The sequence below is a fragment of the Pinus tabuliformis genome, chromosome Q, assembly GCF_031772625.1.
Source record: "Pinus tabuliformis cultivar Carrire ecotype Pingquan chromosome Q, CPIR1, whole genome shotgun sequence".
Classification (NCBI taxonomy): Eukaryota; Viridiplantae; Streptophyta; class Pinopsida; order Pinales; family Pinaceae; genus Pinus; species Pinus tabuliformis.
The window spans coordinates 855,033,856-855,055,292 of record NC_142296.1 but is presented as its reverse complement, the minus strand read 5'-3'; positions in this window follow the sequence as shown (position 1 = coordinate 855,055,292).

Genomic DNA, 21,437 nt, shown 5'->3' with positions numbered 1-21,437 from the left:
AGAACATGTACCCCCTACTCAAGATAAATGATCTACTGAATTAGTTGCAACAAGCAAAGTACTTTACCAATATAGACTTAAATTATGGATATCACCAAGTTTGAGTTAAATAACAAGATACCTAAAAAACTACCTTCAAAACCAAGCAAGGTTTGTATGAGTGGTTAGTCATGCCATTCATCCTATACAATGCATTATTTTTATTTATGATGTTAATGAATGATATATTTTTCCTTCTTTATAAATTCATTTGTTATTCTCTATTTGGATGATATACTGCTATACAATGCTATGAAGGAGAAGCACATATCACATTTGACGCATGCGTTGGAGACATTAAAGAAGCACCAACTGCTAGCAAATCTCAAAAAGTGTGAGTTTTCATAGTAGCCTTTGGTGTATTTGAGGTATATTATAGGTGGATGAAAGTTGAAGATAGTTCCTTCCAAGATGGATGCCATCATGATATGGTCGGTGCCTACTAATTTTTCTGAGGTTAAGATTTTCCTTGGGGAAACACAATACCTACAGAAATTCATAGCCTCATTTTCAATGGTAGTAATGTCACTCCACACCATAACAATAAGTGGAAAGATTTTCCAGTGGGGAAAGGGTAAAAAGAGGGACTTTTAAGAGATAAAGGAGAAGATCAGTTAAGCACCATTTGTGGCATTACCAAACTTGAAACAACCCTTTGAAGCAGAGACAAATTGGAGTGGGTATGTTATGGGAGAAGTCTTGATGCAGGGAGGAAGACCTATATGCTACCATTCCTAAGTATTTCATGGGGCAGTCCTTAACTAAACTACCTATGACAAGGGTATCTATGCCTTCATGCATGTTGTGAAGAAGTGGAAGCAATATCTAATGTGAAAGGAGACAATAATCCACACAAATCATGAGCCACTACAATACCCATAGGCCTAGAGTAAGCTACAACAAACTAGGCATTATAAGTGGATGGGGTTTCTACAATAGTTTCATTTAGTGATCAAGTATAAGAAGGGTAACACAAACAAGTTGGATAGAATTATTTTAAGGCCACCCACATAAAATATCACAACTTTGGGAACTCTGATGCACATGGATTTATTCACCCATGATGCACACAAAGATGCATATTTAAAGGACGAGGACATCAAGGAGGTGTTTCAATAGTTGTAGAGTCAAATTCATGTGCATGATGGTGACAACAGTGTTGACTATGACCTTTAGGAAGGGTTAATCTACATGTTTGATAAGCTATGTGTTCATAAAGGTGAGTGATTGTAGCTAATTAGAGAGGCTCACACCTCTAAAATTGCAGGGCACTTTTGTGTAGGGAAGATAATGGCCAACTTGCAAAGGTATGTGTATTGGCGAAGGATGTAAGAACGAGTAGCTAGGTTCATAATAGGATGCATGCTTTGTTGTACCAACAAGCCTAGCATTAGCAAAAAGGGTCTATATCATCCCTTATCTTTACCCACTCGTCCTTAGCAAATAATTTCCATGGAATTTATGGGAGATGACCAACAACCAGGAAGGGAGATGAATACCTATTCATGGTAGCTGACAGGCTCAAAAAGATGTGCGTTTTGATCCCTTGTAAAAAGACCATCAGTGGGAAAGAAGCAACAAAAATTCTCTTTGGATAGGTCTTGGTTCACTTTGGGATACCAAGGAGCATCATTTCAGATAGGGACACGAGATTTCTTAGTGCATTTTGGACTACATTGTGGGAGAAAATGGACACCAAGTTAAAGAGGTCTATAACATTTCATCCACAAATAGAAGGGTAAACATAAGTAGTCAACAAGACTTTGGAGCAACTTTTGAAGGGATATAATCAAAAGCATCCAAAGACTGGGATGAAAATATGGTACATATACAACACTCTTATAACAAAGAAATCCACACTTCTATTGGTAAGTCTCCATTTGAAACGTGTTTTGGATATTTTTCACCTTCACCTTTGGATATTGCATATGGGCAACAAGAAGGAGCGAGGGAGGACCTTATAGGGGATGAATTGAAGGCTGAATTTTTTTTTGAGAAGATCATGTAGATCCATATATAGGTACAAAAGACATTGCAAAAGTCACAGGAAAAATATAAGACCAGGCATGATTAGGACAAAAAAAAAAAATGGTTTAAGGTGAGAGATAGAGTATGGCTATAGTTGAACAAGGAGAGGCTATGAGGTTCTCGTAAGAAAATCAAGGCTCTATGGTATGGTCTCTTTAAGACACTAGAAAAGGTGGGTGATAATGCCTATCGACTCAATCTACCATGGTACATGCACATTTACTCTGTTATAAATGTAGAGAATTTGAAACATTATGAGCCTTCCATGCTAGATCAAGAAGAGGAACATGTCCTAACTTCTACGGAGGATTTGGTCTCATATGATTTTGTAGAGTAGATAAAGAATATAATTTTGTAGGATAGGTCTATAACTACAAGACATGTGCATCATGACCTTTGGAAGATTGGGTTGAAAGAACAACTTTCAGGAAAATCTAAATGGTACACCGGAGAGAAGGTGGAGAAAATTTTTTCTCATGTCATTCAGTATAAGATTTTGGGGACCAAAAGCCTCAAAAAATGGGTAGGTGTGATATGGATTGGATAATTATATTGTTTTTCATCCATATCGATGCTTTCAAAGTGGAGAAAGTGGAGGAATCAACTCATTTGATCATTTTTACTGATGGGACCAAGTTTGGCAAACTGGGGTCTAAAACCTTCAAGGAGCATTTTGAGGCATTAAACGATGTTTTTTTGGGGTAAAAATTTGTCACTTTTAGTGCCAAACCTTTTTCTCATATTACACACAATTTGTTTTCGAAGAACACAAGAATTTAATCAATCAGAGTTTGTAAGCAAAAGTTATGCCACTTAGAAGTTGACGTTCCTATCACCACCACAATTTGAGAGGATCCAACATTAGCCCCAATTATTCATGGAAAAGGGGCTAGCCACGTGATCATGATGAAGAGGACTCTAGAAGATTCCATATTGTAATTATTATTAAGAGTTAAGGTAGTCAAAGCTAACCACTATTAGGCTATCAGGTTGTGTTATAATCAAGTCACTATGAATAAAATGGGTTCCATTCTTTTCAAGTGAATTTGTTCCATACATGAGAAAAAATAGTCGACAGGGATAGGAGATGGAACAAACAAAGCGTATTTGTTCACTTAGTAGACCACAGGCCATATACCATACTTCTTTGTACTCATACCCATTTTATATTCAAAGAAAGAGAGCATAGCGACCTCACCTTCCAGTTAAGGTTTCTCCCAAAAGGGTTTCCTAGGTTCTATTTTATGTCAAGTTGTGATTCGCGAGTTTTTTTATTTCATTTTTCTCTATTTTCTACATGATTTTAATTTTCATGGATATGCAATTGAAAATAATATATATACCCAAAAGTATAAAGAAAATTAAAACCCTAATAATGTCGATTTAAATTTTTTTAAATACAGTTTTTATCAAATATGTTGTGATGAATTATACAATGGAATATCCATGGAAGTTTACAAATCAAAAGTAGGTTATGATGTATATTTCAATTAGACTAGTAAGGTTAATAAGGGTGCAATGCAGTCACTTCTCTTCAATATATTCACTTGGTGTCTTGATATAATTTCTTTTAGAGAAATAGTCTGAGATCTATAATTTCTCATGACGCTCCTTGAATATGAGGCAATTGAGAAAAGTAGGTTATGTTCCTACCCACATTTCCATTAGTTAGCTGAAGGAATAAGTAGGGAAATCATGCTAAGTAAAGCGGTTGTTTAATGACTTTATATTTGTGTTGTGCATGAGAAGGAATGAATGACACATTAAAGTGTATGCCTTATGTATACTCATAAAGGCCTATATGTTCATATGTATGTTACTAATGGATGATATTTTCACCTAGTTGAAGAGTGGAAAATGACATATAGGTTGTTGCTTGTGTTATGGATGGTTACATAAGAGTATTAGTTCCATAGTGAGTGTGTTCTATGGTTTGTTTATGAATGACCATTTTGATATTCAAGGTTATTGGATTCAAGTATAAAAGACATCAAATGGACTCCCAGGCTGTAGGAATTCCTTAGAGATCCCTAGAAATAAATTAAGTATAAAAGACATCAAATAAACTCCTAGGCCTTAGGGATTCCTTAGATATCGCTAGAAATAAATTAAGTAAAATCTAGTTAAGTATGGAATGTTTAAGAATTAGGAAACTTTTCATGTTTTGATAAAGAAAAATATTTAGTGTGAACATGTTAGCGAGGAATATTCTCCAAGGCCATTACATCAACATGAGGAAAAGATCTGTCATCAAGATGGAAAGTTGAAAAGGGTGATATGTATTGGTGTGAAAGGAAATTTCCACGAATGGCGTTGTACTGGAAAAGATAAATCTTCATGACATGAAAATTCAGAAGAGAGGAAAATTTTAGATGTTTCTAATAAGGGAAAGATCTTGAGGGTGAAGTGTTGATGGGAGGTTAAGGATTATCTATCGATCAAAGGATGAAATCTTCACATTGATACATTATCAAAGGGATATAAAAGAATGTTGATGAATAAATGTGTGGGGGGGTGATATATATAAGTAGAAAGAAAATAAATGTTGGAAAAAAAAAAAGTTGATGGTGTTGAAACATCGACAAAACAAAATGAGATCCATCTGCTAAGGGAGAGGAGTTAGGCATGATGATGAGGAAATAAGTTTTTTGATATCGGAGAGCATATTGAGGAAATAAAATATGAGATTCGTTTATACAAATGAAGGCACGATGAAGTCACAAGGAATACAAAAAGGAAAAGATGAAGGAAAGTTTTTGTGGTAGGAAAAGTTGGAGATGTTGAAATGTTGGTGAAGCAAACTAAAAGATTTCCACTAAAGAAAATATTGTGAAAGAAATGTTTTGGTGTATAGAATATATGGTCCCACTGATACATCAACATAAAAAAAGAAAAAATTCCAATACAAGGAAAGGGAAGCCATGAAGGAAAAACAAACGAAAGGATAGAAGATAAAGAAAGATAATATTGTCCAAAAGAAAAGTTATGCATAAATGAATATAGAAATATTGGATAACATGGATATGTCAGCAAGGAAATAACAAAGGTGTCAAAATTTTCCAGTAGAGAAAAAAGTTAGGATCGACAAAGGCAAGAAATGCCCATCGTGATGAACAAAAGGTAAAGGATAGGATACATACATAGGATGAACGAATGTGTGTGATGCATCTCAAAATGAAAACGTTAGAAATGTGAAAAGGCTATACAAATTCTTACTTGGATAGTATGTGTTATGATGTGGTAACTTCACTTGGTAGGTGATGTGATAGATTCATTGACATTGTTAAAAAAAATGCCTTAGCACCTTGGAAAAAAGAGGCATTGGGTACCTTTAGAAAAATCCCCAAAGGCTTAATAGGTCATTTTCCAAAAGGTGATACTTAACACATTTTTGTAAAAGAACTGAAAGGAATTGACACTTGGGAAAGAGGTTTATGATGTCATCATCATATTACTGGACCCTGATAGGATAACAATGATTTAAGGAAATGTCTATAAAAAATGTAGGATAAAGAATTTCATTGAAACTAAAGTTTTAAAAAAGATTGTTATAAAATAATAAACAAGGGAACATGTATGATACAAATGTAACAGATTAAATATCTAAAATGAATATGCACTAATAAGCACGATAAAAGTGAAATCCTAGGTGCATATAGACTTACTAACTGCATGTGATCAATAATAGAGTATAACTGTAACATGTACATAGACTTAGAGTATTATGCTATTACAAGAAGTCATGATGGATAATTGTGGTTGATGTAGGCATGTGACTAGGAAGGATTGACAACATGAGTGGAGATTCCTAACATGACGTTGCATATTTCCTTATGGAAATAAGGGTAGGGATAATAAAGGTTTAATCAAGAAGTTGGTGAATGGAGTGCATGAACCCTACACAAGACATCAACTATTTAGGTAGCATATAATAACTAGACGATAGCCATGCATGTATGATGGTATGATAAAATACTAAAAGGGACTAGGTAGGATTCCCTCCTTTAAATTTTGATATCTAGCAATGATGTGAATGTATGAATGGTTAAATAAGGAAGAAGTTGGTACTATTATGCACTGGGTAATGTCATGGTTACCTAGTGATTCCATGTTACATGGAATGGTTACATATCAAGTTTGCAAGAGATAACTTGTTTATTGAATACCATATGAAGGAAGGAACACACTCATGATTATGCTTTTGAGACTAGTCATGTGTTTGTGTGCATGACTGTAGGCATACTGTAAATTCACGTTTATGAATATTCATCGATTTTTTTATGTGAGGAATTGAAATGATAGAGAAAATACTAACTTGTGAGATTGAGATTATTCTAAAGGTTATTGAGTGTTGCAACAAGGAAGTTACATGATAATGTAGTTTCATGTGAATGAACTACGTAGAAGCTTCGTTGAGGGAACAAAGTTTAATATAATAACTAAGTAAATATGATATTGTTATATCATATTTGAATATAATTTCTATTCTAGGATGAATTGATTCAATTGGAATCTATTTATTAAAGAGAACTTAATAAATATGGTTTGCATATGATGAGTATGCTACATACTAATCAAGTGTACAAAGATATTTGCATTGTTTTAGAATGATGTGATAGATTGAGGAGGAAACAACAATTCCAATTGATAATAATCACTCAAGGGAAATGCAACAAAATTGCTATGCTAATAATTAAAAACTATGAAAAGGAATTGGAAGGAAGAGTCCCTTGACTCATTTCTTGTTGTTTTTATATTTCTATAGAATGAGAAAGTTAAAATGTGAAAACCAAAGAACACAAATAAAAAATTAAAGAAAATGAAATAAATGAAAAACACTTTCACTAGTACACACTTTGAAGAGATGACGTAGTAGAGGGCATGTAGATGTTTGGTAGCATGTTTGATGGCTTACTAATTTAGACTTGTTGTGACATAAATGGTAAGTATGCCATGGTAATTAATGTGGATGCGAATAATTATGTAATTAGGAATGGTTGAATATGTTGATGATATTATTTCCTATAGTAGACAACCTCATGTAGAGGATAATGACATGTGGGTGCTGGTCAATAAACTGTTGTGGAGATCAAATGAGCTCCCAGGATGCATCATCTAGTCAAGTAACAAAAAGTATATTGACCATAGCTACATAGGTATGATATAATCATACCATAAAATAGGTAACCTGGAAGAATCGGTAAAAATTATGTTTGGATTAAATTTTATCCTTGATATGAATCATGATTGAATGCATGTATGTCATTACTACCTAGGTAGTGTATGACAAAGAAAATAGACTACCATTTGAAAGGACATGATTGACAATTGATAGTTGAATGAGGAGTATACTATTGATATGAAGGATGAATTATGTTGAATGCAATAACGGGTGCATGGTTATGTGTTTTACATTGAGTAAATTAAGGTTTTTATGAAAATGGATGACAATAAAAATAAGCCACATGTGAGCCCTTGTTGATGGTGGATATGAAAGGGATATAGTTCCACCCAAGTGTCCAATGGCCTCCCTACTTAAATTGGACTCTAGAGTGTAACCTTCTCTCCAACATTGAAGAGCACCTATCAAGATAGGATGCCCAATGGACTATGTGGTAAAGAAGGCATACATACCTGGTGTTGTGTTGGGTAAGGAGTAATATGTTCGAGGGTTAGTCAAGTGTGAGGGAGGTGGTTGGTTGATGTATTGAAGAATTGGATTGACCTTCCAAGTCACCATGGTGGAATACCTGACATGGGATGAGGCATTTTGAGAATCAATGTAGGGATGCATCATGTTCGCAGGGCCATAAGCATTGGCCCAATAGTTTTTTGTTTTAAAACACGTGGTATGTTGTTAATTCACATATCAATACATGATTTTTTATGCTATTTCTATGATTGATAGTGGAAAGTGATAGATGATGATATTTGTGGAGTATTCAAGTTATGTGTATGTTGTTAATTATGATGCAGATTGTTGGTTGATGGAAAAAAAATGTGTTGTGGGTGAATTAGTCTTGGATATCACAAGAATTGTAGTCCCATAAGGACTACAATATTAACACCTACTACAATGAGTGAAGAAATGTTGCAGAAAAGGAACCTAATTCTTATGAAATTCAATATCCTTAATGTAATATATTTGAAAATAGAATCTATAAGATGACAAATAATTTGTCAAGGAAGGACAAGTGATGGTTATTCAGATGAAGACATATAAAGGTGGCTACTATTAGGACATGAGAGCCCTATGGTATTCCATGATCAATTTTGTAAAACAAGCAGTAGATGGGAGTGTGGAAAAACACAAGGCAGATTTGTGGCCAAAGGGTTCTCTCGAGTGGAGGGAGTTGATTACGATGAGAGTTTTTCTCTTGTAGCAAGGTAATTATCAATTAGATCCATTCTAAGTCTGTCAGTGCAAATGGGATGGAAGATACATTAGATGGATGTAAAGACAACATTATTCAATGACATGATTAAGGAAGAGGTGTATATTGAGCAGTCAAAAGGATTAGAGACCTTCAAAAAAGGGTCACATGTGTGAAGACTCAAGCGAGTGCTGTATGGACTGAAACAAGTACTTCGTGCTTGGTACACCATGATTGACAACTATTTAACTGGGTTGGGCTTCACCAAAAGTGAAGCAGATCTAAACCTTTACCATATTGTGGTTGAAGGTAAATTGTTGATTATAGTATTATATGTCAATGATTTGATTTTGATAGGTGATGAGAACTTGATTAAGTCTTTCAAAGAGGATCTTGCAAGAGAGTTTTAGATGAAGGACCTAGGGCTCATGTATTACTTTCTTGGTATGGAAGTATGGGAAGGAGATGAAGAAATATTTGTCTCTCAGGGAAAGTATGCCAACGAGATGTTGAAGAAGTTCCACATGGAGAGAAACAAACCCATGAAGACTACTCGAGCTGGTAACTAGAGGAAGGAGGATCCTACCTCAGGTGAAGCAGTGGAGGCTACTATTTATAGAAAACTTGTGGGTTCACTTATATATTTGGTGAACACACGATCAAACATGTGTTTTGCAGTTAACTAGCTCAGTCAAGCAATGGTTAAGCCAAAAAAACTATATTGGAAGGAAGTTAAACATGTGTTGAGATACCTTAGAGGCACCACTCAGTTTGGTGTTTGGTACAGACAAATAGAGGGAGTGAAGTTTCAAGGATTCACAAATGTAGATTGGGTAGGGACTCCATCTGATAGAAAGAATACATTAGGGAAAATCTTCCATATTGGGTCAGTAGAAGTTTCTTCGTACAGTAGGAAGCATAGATCAATTACACTTAGTTCATCAGAATTAGAGTACATGGATGCTAGTCAAGAAACTTGTAAGACTATCTGGGTGAGGAAGATCCTTTTTGGGTTGTTTTGTCAGAATATGGATCCTACAGTGATTTATTGTGACAATCAGAGTTGTATCAAACTCTATGAGAATCCAGTTTTTCATGATCGATCCAAGCATATTGATATCCGGTATTACCATTTACTAGATTGTGTGCACATGAGAATCATGTTGTTGGAGTACATTCCTACAGAGGAGCAGGATGCAAATATTTTGACAAAGGCATTGTCAATATGAAAATTCAATTTTCACAAAGGCAGAATCGAGGTAGCAGATAATCCATTTCTTGTTGAGAGGGGGTGTTAAAAATAACAAGAAGAAAAACCTAATTTAATTTGTCCTTGAATTAAATTGGGAATTAAATTGTAATTCTATTCTCATAGAAACTTGTAGTAGTTATCTAAGTTATGTTGACTTAGTTGGATCAGTAAATTCGAGTTGGAAGTGTATCTAGGGTCATGTAGAGTGATCCCTAAATTTTAGGGGCTCAGGTTGAGTTCTTTTGTGTTGTAATTATCTAGTTAAGTTTAACTAAGTTAAATTCAATTAAACTAGTTCTAACTGTTGGAGGAACGAGTGAGAAGTCAAGTGAATTAAATTGTATTTAACTGACATGCATTGATTAATCAGATAACTGATAATTCACTCAAAAATAAATCATGCATGTCAGTTCAAAGGAAGACTCAGTTGAGATTAAAGTTCAGAGACAATATACTATCAATTTTAAAATCATCTAAATTAAACCAATGATGCATGTAATCAGAAGAAGGACTATGGATGGATTGTGTAGTCATGAGTGAGGAATTTCCCAATTAAATATGGGCTAATTCCCTAGGAAACTACACAAGGAAGTAGGATCTTGGAAGGAAACAAATTTGGCTAAGTATTGGCTTGAGCTAGTTTGTGAAGTAGAGAGATAGATTGTACTTGTACAAAGATTGTTCGGGTTGAAAAAACATTGTATTTTCTTCTCAAATATTTTGGTTCATGCAATATACAGATAGCAGGGGTTTTTAGCTATTTATTTCCCCAGAAAATTATTGTGTTATGTGTGATTGAAATTCTTCCTTTTCTGCTTCGTGATTTCATTGATCAATTTTTGTTTCCGCTGATGAGTAGAGTAGATTCAAATCAATTATTCTAACATATCACAATCTACAGCTTGAATCTACAAGAAAAATCTACACTCTAATAACTAGAAATGAAAATTCACTCAAAATTTAGAGGGTGTTATAGTAGCGACAACACTTGGTGATTCAATGGAAGAACCCCAACTTCTTTGTTCAGATCTAGCTTTATGCGTAGGGCCTAGTATTTTAGGAAGTATTGATTCATCATGTGGATCACCTTATCTTCCCCATTTAACCAAGTTATGAATGTATCCTCTCCCATTCCATTTCTTGGCTGAACACATTTACAAAGCTTACCATATCTCAACTTTTCGATTTGGGAAAAGGGTAATATGTAGTTACGAGTTTGAAAGATCAAAGTCTTAGTTCCATCTCTGGTGTTGCTCTGCTGCCAACAGGCTTGTTCAGTACCCTAATGAAGTCACTAAAGGAAAACAAGCATTAATTCACTTCCATAGATCATGTTCAGTACCTCGACTAAGTTACTTGATTCACCTATCTGCGCAGGAATCGTTTCTATTTTTTTCACCCCTTATTTTATTTTCAATATGCTCATTAGAATTTTTTTAGCATTTATATCACTAGGGAAAAAGAGGGATCCCAACTTATTGAGAGAAAGAGAGGTTGTTCCTTCATATATTGTTATATACTTCTGTAATTAGTATGATCACCTTATTTTTATCCTTTCCCTTCTATACTCAATTGGATCAACATCAAAAACACCATTCAATTACAACACCGAGTCTATGAATTAAGATCCTAAAATAGATACGAGCATCATGGTTATGCACAAATATTTCCACTTGAATGGATCATATTTCCATTCAAACATCATTGACCTTAAAGGTATCAGACCCAATCAAAGAAGAGGGATTAAAAGTTAGCCAAGCATTGTTGTATGTCGCAAGCCTTTAAACTTCCGCCACATCCATTAAAACTAGACAAAACACTTTGACACAAGGTTTTATTCACATGACTGATAGAAACAAAAGGATGATGAAACTAACAAAACATGGCATAAACAAAACAAAACAAACAAGGAAGGAAATATGTACATTTGTGGGAACACATCCTAAAGCTTCTATTGAAAATAACGTTTCAAATCTTGGCCATTAACAAGAAGAGGTTCCATCTTCCCATCTAATAATTGAAGGCGATAAGTATGGTGGCCAAGCTTATCATGCACAACGAAGTGTCTGGTCCACATGGATTCAAATTTGGTGTGTTTACCTTTATATTCATGGGATTTATCACACTTCAATAATATGTCTCCCACAATGAACTCCTTGTTCCTCACAAAATTCTTGTCAAACCAACACTTGATATAGTTGTAATGCATACCGATTTTTATTTTATTTTATGTCCTGCCTTTCTTCCTCTAACTTCAAAAGGATATCTATCCTACTCTAAACAACAAGGCATGGTTTACGTCAAGATTATTGAGAAAGTTTAAGATCCGGGAGGTATATGTTCAGAGGAAGGATAACTTCTTTTCCATACACGAGGAAGTAAGTGGAAGTCTTGAGAGAGGTTTTTTGTGTGATACGGTTAACCCAAAAAGCATTCATCAATGCATTATGATGATTCCTTTGCTTAGAGTAAACATTTTTCTTGATGATGCAAATTAACTTCTTATCAGTAGACTCAACTAAATTGTTCCCCTAAGGGTAATAATTAGATGAGTACTTTAAAATGATACCATTCTCTAATGTAAAATCATAAATTTTTAACGATGAAAAGTAAGTTGCATTATAAAAAATGAGAAACATTGGGACACCAAACCTGGTGATGATATTCTGTTTAAGGAAGTTGATGACTTCCTACTCATTCACTTGTTTCAATGGAACTAATTCAACCCACCAAGTAAAGTAATTCAGAGCAGTTAATATATATCAATATTTCTTTGATGAATGTTGGTAAATTTCACCAATAACATGTAATCCCCATTGTTGAAAAGGCTCTTCAACAACAATGGGCTGCAATGAGGTGACTGGCTTCTTATAGTAACCAACACATTATTGACATACAAAACACTATGGGCATAGGTGTGTGCATATTTAAATAGTGTGGGGCAACACTAACCTTGCCTACATAGTGCCCAATAGCTGGCCCATCATGAAGGTCTTTCAATACCCTTTTTGAGTCTTGTTCTTCTAAGAATCTGAGCAAGACACCATTACGGTGATTTTGAAAAAGCACACCATGTAAAAGATGATATGATAAAGATTTAAGTTGATTAACACTCTTTAGTTTCACTGATAAGTGTGAGGGAAAGGTGTCGTGCCCCAGATAGTGTCACACATTAGTGTACGAAGACGTGGTTGCATTATAGGGGTAGTTTGCTTAATATTGTACATTTTGATTTCTTGTTCCCATAAAAAATAATTTTCTTCCAACGAATTGACTACTTTTTCCACAAGTAAACAAAGACCATGGGATTTTATCATATGAATTGAATTGAATTATAAATCATACTCTTGAAGGCTTTTCATCCAATTCACCCTCCTCTCACCCAAATCTTGTCATCTAACCATTGGGTGAGGCACAAAGATGATCACATGAATTTTCAAGAGGTAAGGCTTGAAGTGTTTCACTTCCTTGTATACTGCATAATCTTGCTTATCAACGGCGAGAAAGTTCAATTCATACACTTGTAATCCAATTCTCATAAATTACATAGGTCACTCATTTCCTTGATCATCCTTCTAAGTGACAATGTCTGCAAGAGATGTGTCAGAAGAAAAGGTATACAACAAGAAATCTTTGCTAAAATATGACTATAGAATGTTGGGGCATCGATAATCACTTTTTTAATTTGGGAAAAGGCATATTTCTCCCTTTGGTCCCACTTATAAACTCCATCCGTCTTGATCATCTCTTGTAATGGCTTAACGATTTGTGCATAATCTAAGATGAAATTTTGAAGGAATTTGATTTTCCCCAAGAAGGATTGCATGGATTTCTTATTCACAGGAAATGGAATATGAGAAATAGCCTTGAATCACTCTGGGTCCACTTCAATTCTGCTCTTGGCTATAATGTGTCCCAAGAGGTTTCCCTCAGACACTCCAAAGATGCTCTTCTTAGGATTTCAAGTCATACCATATCTTCGACACCACTCAAATATTTGCCTTATATGATGAAAGTGATCATATGTTTTCTTAGAAAATACCATAACATAATCCACATACACCACTACACTTTGTCCAATCAAACCATGGAACATGATGTCCATAACCTGTTGAAAGGTATAACTCTCATTGATAAGTCCAAAAGGCATCTGCTGAAATGCAAATGTACCCCATTTAGTCCTAAAAGTAGTTTTAAATTTGTCGGTTTCTACTACTATAACTTGGTTGTAACCATAAAATCCATTTAATAGCGAGACCATCTTTGACCCAGATACCATCTGAAGTATCTACTACATAGATGGCACAAGATGCTTATCTTTATCTGAAGCCTAGTTCAAGTTGCGGAAATCAAAACATACACATATATCTATGGACTTCTTTCTAATAGGAACCAAGTTAAAGAACTAGTTAAAATGAAAAACTCTAAATATGATTTGACAATCCAACAAATTTTTTCAGTTCTTTCTGAATGAGGGGTTCAAGCATAGGATGAAGTTTTCTTAACTTCTACCGAAATGGATTTACCCCCTCCTTAATGGGTATCACATGTTGGATAATTCACATATCATAGGTCTTCAAATCATCATATTTCCACATGAACACATATTAGTACTGTTTGAATAGATAGACAAAGTATTGTTGCGCTTGGGGAGAAAAACAAGTACCAAGTTTCACATACTTTAGATTTTCTTTGGTACCTAAATTAACTTATACGTACAAAATTGTAGAACTGTGGGTCTTAGCGTTGGTAGGTCCCTTAAAGCGACTTTTTAGGTCATAAAGCTTCTCTAAAGATACCACACCCTTGGGAATGGGATTCCCTTTATCTGTCTGAGCTGATTCTTGCAAAGCGTTTTCACGCTCATCTTAATCTATTGTCGCATCTTTAAACATGTCAACTTTATCCATGAAATTCAGTATCCACTAGTCATCATTGAAAACATGAAAGTTAGTAACATTATCGGGCACATATGGCTTATAAATAATCTCAATAGAAAAATCATCTCTAAGTGGTGATAACCTAGCAACAACATTAGCTAATGTTTTTGTGGCTACATTATGAATCTTAGGAACATAATTGATAGTAAAATCTTGAAAAATTAAATAAGACTCCATGCCTCTTGCTAGTAATTTCTAAGATTAGGTGACACACAATGAATAGTCTTTCATACCTGATGTGTAATAATCTCTAAGTCACCTATTACCTTGAGCGCTTCCACCTTGATTTCAATGGATTTCTTTAAACTCAAAATGAGTGCTTTGTAGTCGACAACATTTTTTGTGCACTCAAATTCCAATTGACAATAAATCAAATTCTTGTTCTTTCGCAGGTCGATCAATATACAACCAGCTTCAAGACCCTCCTATGTTTTCGAAACATCAAAATACAAAGTCCACATATTAGCAACAAAAGAGTTAGTTCATAGGCTAATACTATTTACATCTATATTACAAAAATTTTTATAACCGATTGGATTTCAAGGAATGAGTTCTACCCATGTATCTGGTGGTACAGGGGATGACTGCACAACATCCATGATCAAGTTCTAAATTTTTTTCCAAATATTACTTGTGCATAAATAATAGGATCATTAGGGGCTTCAAGCATTGTGACAATATGCTTCATGAAAGGCTCACTCTCTACTCGAATCTAATTATTCTTTCCCTTGTACGAAAGCCACAAATGTGACCAGTTAGTGGAAAATTATCATTGCAACTTGCTAGACCAGTCTCTACTTAACAACAATCCATAGGCTTTTGGAATGTCCACAATAAAAATATAAATACATTGGTGAACCCTATGATCATATGATAAATGGATTGTAACATTGTTGAGCTCACCAATTTCCTGTACTAAAGATCTATCTAATTGTATGATTTTGGTGCCAGTCTTTTCCCATTTAGCGTTGATTTTCTTTGCTACAGATAACAACATGAAATTCACAGAGGCACCAAAATAAACTAGGAAATTATGGACATTATAATTAAAAATTTCAAAAGTTAAAAGAAAAGGGGGGAAAGTATATCTAGAATTTATGTTAGATGCATTAACGACCAATTGGAGAAGGGTAGGAGGCTTACTCGACACAAAATAAACCGTTTTACGTGACAGAGTGTTGGGCTGCCAAATTAACATACACTTTCACTCCATTTTTACCTTTATCCTCATTTTGTCACCTCATTTCATCACATTATCATTATGTAAACTTATATTTCCATTACCATATGGGTTCATATTTTCATTTTCCAAAGTTATTTATTTTATGTATTTAAAGTGATTTACGATTAAAAGTTAGAAAAATAACATGTATTTGCTTATACCTAAAGGTGGAATGAGTTTGGTGACATGTGTAGGTGATTTTTAAGGTTCCAAGACACTCTTATGTGGCCTCCAAGACTCAAATTCGAATTCTCTTGAAGATTTGAAGGAGATTTGGGATAGGGCTCAAGAATATCTCATGGAGAAAAATCATGGATAAAGGAATATGTGTCTCATATTGGTTGTAACCATATGAAGGATTTGTGGATCTAGGAGGGATTAATGGATCCCCATTAATGAGTTAGTCGCTTATATGTTTTTGTATAAATAAGAGTACCTCCTCCATTCCAAAGAGAGGACTCTTGGAGCATGTATCCTAACTTATGATGGAATAGAATAAAGTTTTCTTTCTACAATTTTAGATATAGATTGTCTTAATGTAGTATAAGAATTTATGGAATAGTTTTTCACTTTGTTCTTAAGAGAATTGAGCTCACTCTAAAAGGATCAACAAAATAGTTTATTTCATTATAGATTTTATTTTCATTTAATTACCTAGATGTTTGAAGATTTTTCATTATTAATGAATGAATTTTAGTTTAAATCTTATTAGCATATGAAAGGACAAACAAGGGTTTAAGTTAGGATCTCTTCCATTTGATATGAGTAATAATTTAAATTCAGTCTCTTTTCCTAGTTTCAAGTGATTTTCTGAATTTCCAGTTTTCTAACAATGGCATTAATGATGAATGAATTTGTAATGAAGAACAACAAGGACCTCCTTAGTTAGGAGCCTCTTCTATTATTTGTTTATGCATCTTAAGCTATTGTCCATTAGTGGTTTTTGATTTTTGTTCATGAAGTAGTATTCTAGAAGAAGGACAAATCTGGTTCTCCTAAGTTAGGAGCCACTTCCCCTGCTTATTACATAATGAATTAGAAATTATTTGGTTAAATTTTATATTTGTAATATGCACTTCTACTTAGTTTATAATTATGTTCCCTTCAGTTTCCATAACTTATCTTCTAAAGCTTATTATAGTTGCATTTGAGGTCCCATATATTTTGGTTTACTTTTAAGTTTTACGAAACCCCCGAGTTGACAATTAAATAATAGGGATTTAACAGATAATTAAATCGCCCAACATGGAGGATGAGATGCAAGTGCTCAGAAGGTCAACTGATGTTGTCATGCCAACTTAGCTAGCATAAATATAGAGATGTTTGCACGAGATTTCTTCATATCTTCAAGAACATTGTAATATATACCCTCATGTTGGGCATGTTGTGCTGAAGTGATACGTGATGTGACCTTGTTCGATGTCTTAGGAGTGACGAACTTGTTCTTATTATTTCTAGAATCATTCTTCTGAGGATGTGTACTCTCATAATTGTTATGAGTGCCCCGAGAAGGATTAATAGGAGGAAAAATCTTCCTCAAAATTTTCTTTCTTACATCTTGCTTAGGCAACAGTCCTTTGCTTGGAAAAATGTATTGCTTAGCAGGTTGTTGAGGAGGAGCATCACCTACTAGGGGCTCACAAACACTTTGTTGATAATTTTTCAATATGACCTCCAATGTGAAAATTGAATCACCAACATTTTTGTTTTCCTCTGTCGAGGTAGGTTCATTAGTCTCTTGAGTCTGCTCTGGATTCTCTTCTGCTAACAAATTTTTTATAACATTTGCAACCATGAATCTCATGTTGTGTTTTCATTGAGGGCATGCTTTCTTTGAATGTGCTTCTTGATGAAAAGTACAATAGTCATCCATGCCCAAGTTCTCAACATTGAATACAACATTGGAGCTCTGTGCAAACTAAGTCAATCGATTGATGTTCTTCTTAAAAAACATATTAAAAGTATTGTTATTGGTAGAAGCCTCACTTGAATTCCTCTTGAGTTTTAATACTTCATTTGTTAACAACTTCAAGGATTTAGTCAAGCTATCTATGTCAAAAGGATATTTATCTTTAGTTTTAGCGGAAGAGGCTTGGGAATTTTTACTAGTGTCTTTGGAGTCTTTTGAATCTTCCTGATAACCAATGACCCCAAAAGACCTTAACTCGTTTTCAATGGTGATTTATTATGCAAAGTTAAGATCCAAAGTTTCTTTTGCAGCATGCTTGACAAAAACATAAATGTTAGTAGGCAAGGAAGAAATATAGTAATCCTTAGTAATCGAATCATGAAGTTGTACATAAGTGGGGAATTCATTCAAAATACATGTAAACCTTTGACTAAAATCCTTAACATTTTCTTCATCCCCCATATTAATGTTTTTGAGTCCTTTAAGTAACATGGATGGAGTTTTATCATCAACAAACTTTTCTACGAATAACTATTTAAAATCCCTATAATTATGGATTGAATTTGGTGGAAGGTTATGTTACAAAACTGATGCTATACCTTCTAGAGAGTATGGAAATAATATACAAGAAACATCATCAAATCATACCTATAATATCCATATATGCAAGTAGAAGTCATCAATATGATCTTAGAGCTTCACTTTCTTATCATGATCATACTTTGTAAGGACATTTTCCGGGTGCTTGGGTAAACGATGGAGATTTCCTGAAGAGAAAGAGGACCTTGGGCCATCCAATCCAATTTGTCATCAACCATGTCTTCATTTTCCTCTTCCTCCTCATTGTCTGATTCTGAAGACGCTTCCACTTCACCATTCAAGTTTTTGTTATTATCTGTTTATTCGTATTCTTTCGGTTGTTCTCCGTCAGAAAAATGAAAGTCATCCCCCTCTCCTTCCAGATCTTCCCCAATATGTGGTAGGAGGTCTCCTTGATGAATGGAATATTCAAGTGAAACAACTAAATACTCAAGAGTAACAGTAACCAATTCCTCCACTAAATATACTAAAACACCATGGTGGGTGGTCTCTTTACTTGATTGCTTATAAGGAAGAATAGATGCGAGAGGAAGTAATCCAAGAACTCTACAAACTCGACGAGTAATAGGCCAAAGTGTCCTAAGTTGGTCATAAGTAACTTTGTATGCATCCTCCAGACCTTGGTGAGGGTACTCTTCTTTCTAGAATATATGAATTGTGTTCAAGAATTTAACTAGTGTCAATTTTCATAATTTCTATTTGAGTCAAGAAAAGAAAAATTATTATAAAATAATTATTTATTGAATTATTAAAGCATAGATTTCATTCTTGGGTTAATGGTCAATAGGTAAAGCCTCCATTGAAGGCCTTTAGGATTTTTTAAAGTCAAATGTAAGAAACCCTTCTTGGGTTTATAAGTGTCAAAATGTAGAAATTTATTTTTTCTTGTCACACCCTCCTCTATCAAGTCACCTTGCAAGTCAACCTCAAATTAATCCTCTACAAGTTGGCCACAAATTAATCCTCTACAAGTCAGCTTCTAAAATTATTCATGTTAGCTCAACTACATGTAGAATCAACTATTTATACCCAAGTGAACTCAACCAAATGTAGAACAAGTCAAGGATTTGTATGATTATAGAACAATGAAGAAAGTATCATTTCATGACAATGAAGTTTGGGCTATCAATTTATTTCATATCATCTATAGGACAATGAAGGATTGTGTAACTACAAGACTGAGGTATCACCTCATTACAGGACCAAAGTATTGACTACAAGTATGAGGTATCATTGCAGGAACACAATACAAGACTGAGGACTAAAGTATTAATTACAGAACCGAGACTCTGTGTGACTACTAGATAAAGACTGTAATTGACTACATGATCAAAACTTGGTATAACTACAAGACCAAGATTCTATCCAGCTACGAGATTAATATTTGGTATAACTATTTGAATTAGGACCTATATATGACTACAAGACTCATATGTGACAAGTATCCTATGTGACTACAAGATCGAGGTCCCATATGATGACAAGACTAAGACTACATATAAATACAAGGTTAAGATGACTACTACTGCAAGACTGAAAAATAAGAAAGCCAAGATGAACTACTTGTCATTAGAATATGAAGAAATGGACCAATAAATGTGTACATGGCTGACTTGATGGATGAAATGGTTTTGGTCTAGGTGTCAAGAGTCTTTGTTGTCCCACTAACATTTGAATCTACTGAAGGAAGAGTTCTTGATTGGGTTTTCCCCTACCTAGGGGTTTTTCCCTAGTTGTGTGCCTATATCTTGTGTTCCCTTTTTGTTTGTGATCTTCATGGATTGGAATTAGTCTTAATGATAAGAACATAACAAATTGAAAGAAGATATAATAAGTAAAACATCATAATATAATGTCATAATAAAAGATAAATCAAGTTAAATACATGATGCCCTATATTTCTCAACATGGTATTAGAGCTTGGTTCATTTTAAATGAGGGTGGAAAGAAGGTCACATTGGCTTGAGATAGAGAAAATAATGATATCTACCCAGGACCGAATTACTAAGGGCAAGGAGGACTAAAATCTGGGCACATATACTATCTCTCTCCACAGTAACTATACCACAGATCTAAGCATAAATAGCAAGGCAGAGTATCTTAGAGTGAAGGTATGGATTTTCTATTAGAAGATTTGAATTTGGGGTGTCATTTCATAACTTTAAAGTCTAGGAGTATATAAACTTATTGGGGGACCAAATCTATTTTTTTAATATCACATAAAGGGAAAATATCAATACAAGTTTGGAATTATAAGCGTATAATGCAACCTATGTCACCCTGGAAAGGAGTCGAGCCTCCCTTAAAGCTTTGAAGCATAAGTATACATTGTCATCAATCAATTTTTTATCAAAGGTATTGCAAGAGGTTGAACCAAATGAAATTGTAATCCTGTTAGAAAGTTATAATCACCACAAAATTCAAGGACCAAATCAGGTTACGTTACAATCAGTATATTTGAAGAAAGGTAAGTTACATAAAATAAAGCCAAAGAAATTGATATCTTGCTCTAGAATGTGGAAAAGGTAATGAAAATTTCACCAACGATTAATTAAGTATTATATTATTTTTTATGTCTCTAACCTCTAACAATATGTCTTCAATTAAGCAAGGAGAAAAATAAATTCAATAGAGAATGAAGAGGTATGTTGCATTGAAGTATCATTTGTCATAAGGTTTGACACAAAAAATCTTTAGGTTACTTTTATGTTCTTAAGATGGGCTTGAAGACTGTTAATATATACTCTTGTTTCTAATTCATGATATCTAGGGCTTGTAAGTGATCTAGGTGGATCTACAGACACAAGTGGCATGAAAAGGGGCTCAAAATTCAAAGTGGCAAAAAGTCGATTAACTTGACATCAAATCGAAATGCTCGTCGCCCTAATTCCAACAGTGTGAACGATACTCCAATCCGAGTCCAGATGAGGAAGATAGAGGCAGTCAAATTTTTGACTGACTTTTGCTAACTAGGTAGGATTAATGGAGAGACAATTTGGAATCTTTTCAACAGATGGAATAAGGTCAACTTTGGCTAGATTCTGGGTGAAATTGTCGCCTCGTTAAAATGTCT